Source organism: Alligator sinensis, unplaced genomic scaffold (assembly GCF_000455745.1).
Source record: "Alligator sinensis unplaced genomic scaffold, ASM45574v1 scaffold237_1, whole genome shotgun sequence".
Lineage (NCBI taxonomy): Eukaryota > Metazoa > Chordata > Crocodylia > Alligatoridae > Alligator > Alligator sinensis.
In genome coordinates this window covers 4374451-4378066 of record NW_005841849.1, presented here as the reverse complement: position 1 = coordinate 4378066, position 3616 = coordinate 4374451, and the positions used below count along the sequence as shown (strand labels likewise).

Genomic DNA, 3616 nt, shown 5'->3' with positions numbered 1-3616 from the left:
GGAGCGGGGGTGAGGCCATTGACGCTGGAGGCAGCAACACTGCAGGGTGCTGGCAGAGGGGGATGGAGGGGATGGCAGGGCAAGCTGCCCCCCCTTGCACCTAGGAGGCGGTGGCAGTGCGGGGTGGTAGGTGGGAGCACTCCATCCCCGCCTGCCCCCTCCCCCTCATCATTCTTGACAGGCAATTCGCTAGTTATATTATATTCAGCCCTTCGAGCTGCTGGTGGAAGCTGCTCCCCTAGCTCTGCCTGGCCTCGCATAGGTTTGCTCCCCACACATGGCTTCAGTTCATTGGTAGTGATCAGGAACCAACAGGGCAAATTTTCCCCTTCCCCCTGAACTTCAGCCCTACAGCCCTAACAGGAAGAGTTCAAGAATGCGGAGCCAGCAGGAACGTGGTGCCAGGCTACGCACACAGCACATGGGAAGCTCTGACGGGGTGGTGGACAAAAGGACACACAAGGCCCGAGAAGGGAGAGGGGGTAGGCCAAAGGGAATGCCACAACATGGTCACAGCTGCTGCCACCACCACTGACAAAATGGCATGAAGCTGCAACGTACACTTCTGTTTTCAGGAGGCCTATTGGAGGTGAACTCAGAAGTGGCTGCAGTAGAAAGTTGGGTCTGCCTGAATTACATTATGTAGACAGGCACACTGCTCATTCTGGTTAACTACCTGTATGCTTAAATCCTGCTTCATTTTATTATATTACTAGCCTGCAGATGGAGACAAAGAACTGCTCTAGAAAATAGTAAATACTCAGCATGCCAAGAACTATCATGACCATGATGATGCCTCAGCATTGAAAACAGGAGTGTAAAAGATTCTCTCTCTTATCCCAGACGCGATAGTTCCACCTTTATTTTTTTTCAGTAGAAAGTATGAGAAAGACAAAGATGCACATATAAGAAAACATGTCTGTTTGTAGCCTCTCTCTTTACACTTTTCATTAGATGGGTTTGTAAAAGCACTATTTATTCTTAGTCCTATATAACAGAGGGAGAATTTAAAATGGAGCAGAGGCATGAAAAAAATTAGCTAATCTCTCTCACACCAGATGAATCTAGTTCAATAAGGTTAAAAACAGAGGTCAATTTATCCAGGGGCTGAGAGTCCCAGCCTGTGACTCGCATCTAAATGGGCCATTAACTGGAATTAGCCCAGATCCTCCCCAGGCAAAATGTTACTTTGGACACTTCACAGGTACTTCAGGTGGCAAAATGGGCTCCTCCCTCAGGAGGATCTCAAGATAAAAGGGTTTGCTCTGTTTTTAGCAGAAGACACACAAATGTATTCTTTCTCAATCCAACAGTGTCACCTACAGTTACAGGATTTTTTAACTATATTATTTCTCCAAAGTAACTATGAAGTTGGGCACACTTCCAAAAGAATTACAAGTGTTAAGAGTATAATTCTCTAGTAAAAGAATCATTGCCAGAAAAGTATATAATAATAAAACAATCTAAGAGATGATCTTAATCCAGTATGGAGTAATCAGGTATACATCAAATGAGTGTTGCTCCACATAACATCCCACATTAAATACAAGACAAACAGTCAGGGCACGCAACACATTTACCACAGTGTAAATCTGTAGTCTTCAACCGCCCACCCCTTCGGCCAAATCTGCCCCATGGGGCCACATCACCCAGCTCCTGGGGAGCTCTGCAGGCTGAATAACGAAGACCCACATGCTGGATTGTGCCAGCACACAGCATTGTTCTAAAGCCACATCCAGCACAAGGGGCCAGGTTGATGTGCCAGATTTCACCCTTGGACTGACCCCACGTGCCAACCCCATGCTGGATCCGACCCATGAATTGGTCCGGCCTCACTCATCTGGCTCACAGGACCAGGAGGCTGAGCACTAATGGTGTAAATGCAGTGGGTTTGGGGCACCGATGTAAATTACGCCAGGATGTAAAGCAGACAGACCAGCACCAAGGGAGCGCAAGCAAGAGGCTTATCAGCCAGAAGATGAAAGAGCAGGTCATAGGCCTCTCTGGTTGGGCACATTTGCTTTAGCAAACAGCTCCCCCAGGATAAATAAAGCCACACAACATCTACCCTGGTGCAGCTTATGTTACCTCTAATTCTTCCAGGGGTAATTCTGTCAAATGACAATATATGAAAGTTAAAACCGATGTGTGATCCTCAAGTCAAATTCAGTCAGGAAGCCAAAGGAAGCTAAGAACAGAGCAGACGCCTCCGTTCTGCCCATTTTCCATTTTTCATTCTCATCTGCCGAATTAAGGTAAATACAACCAGCACTAGCCAGCGTACCACCTGCATGGCTAAATTCCCATCCTGCCTTCAAACTGAATTAGTGGTTAAACCTTAAATCGTCATCCAGCATTTAAACCACAAGTGCGAACAGAAGTGAAAAACGATGAAGACGTTGGGAGATCTGGTTCCCGTGCAGCAGGCCTTCGGCAGCAAAGTGCTTGGCAACGGGAGACTCAGAAACAAGCGTTTCTTCTCTGGAACCATAGAGGCACGAACGCTGCGTGCCCCCAGAGGCTGGGGGGCAGGGCAAGCTCCTACAGGCGGCAGTGGCACTGTCGGTGGCGGCAGCAAGTGGTGAGCTCCTGCAGGCAGCCGCGGCACTGTTGGCAGGGGAGGAGGGGGTGACCACCCACAGGTGCCGCTGGCAGTGTCAGTGGCACCTTTTTGCAGTGGATGCACCACCACGCTCAGGGAGTGCACGTGCTCCCGTGTGCACCCTGCGTGTACAAGCCTCTTGTCTAAGTGGGCAGTGCCACAACTTACTCCTGCCCAGGCCAGTGTCGGGGAAGACCAAAACTTACCCCTCCACCCCGTGGGCTTTTCCCTCAAGCACCGTGGGCACGGCGCACTCAGGAGGCGGAGGCGCCCGCCCGCGCTTGGGGAAAGCCGCTCACCCACCTCGCCGTTGGCCCAGCGGAACTCGCCGTGCCCGACCTTCAGAGCAGAAGCGACCTCCCCTCTGTAGCTGCAGCCATCCGGCCACGCCTGCGCCCCGCGGCCCGGCCCGGCCTCCGCAGCCCCCCGGTCCGACCGCTAGCGTCGGCCCCACCACGCGGGCCGCGCCGCTGCGTCCGGTTGCCATAGAGACCGCGGGCGGGGGAGGGGTTTGTGAGCTGCTGCTGCAGGCCCCGCCCCCCTGAGCCAGGGCGCTCCGCCCGCCGCTTCCCGCCCTCGCGGGCTGTCGGAGCCGGCTCGGCTCGCTGGCGGATTTCGGGGCAGCGGCGGTACAGCCAACCCGCCGCGCCACAACTCATGAGATGAACTGTTTAAAAACCAAGAGGCTGGCACTGAATCATGAGATGCCATTGTTGAGGGAGGGGGGGCTGTGGGTGTGCAGGGTTGCTGGGGCCCTGGGCAAGAGAGGCACGTGGGGCCCTGGAGGCTTAATTTTGATGACCTAGAAGCAAGTCGGACATGTTTTTTTTCAATTTCACTTTGCCCTGTCCGTGAACCTGCAAAGAAAGTATCTTAATACAATATCGATAATACAAATATTCAGTGTACCGTAATTCATTTTTATTTTTATAGGGTGGGGTCCCAAGTGGTCGCCTGGTTTCCCTGCCCTAAGGGCGCTGCTGGGGTGTGTGTAGGGTTTGGAGCCCAGAGAGG

The 3616-nt window shown here is 52.3% G+C and overlaps 1 protein-coding gene across 4 annotated transcripts in view; it reads right to left on the bottom strand.

The window, feature by feature from the left end:
* ANKMY1 (ankyrin repeat and MYND domain containing 1) overlaps positions 1–3003 on the bottom strand; it is an 87179-nt gene extending 84176 nt beyond the window's left edge. For 3 of the 4 annotated variants that reach the window (XM_025209822.1, XM_025209830.1, XM_025209837.1), the window contains exon 1: positions 2906–2997. The gene's annotated coding sequence lies outside the window, so the exon portion shown is untranslated. Of the gene's footprint in view, positions 1–2901 lie in introns of all 4 variants that reach the window. The other variant, XM_025209819.1, reaches the window with a different exon arrangement.
* Between the last annotated feature and the right edge of the window lie 613 nt (positions 3004–3616).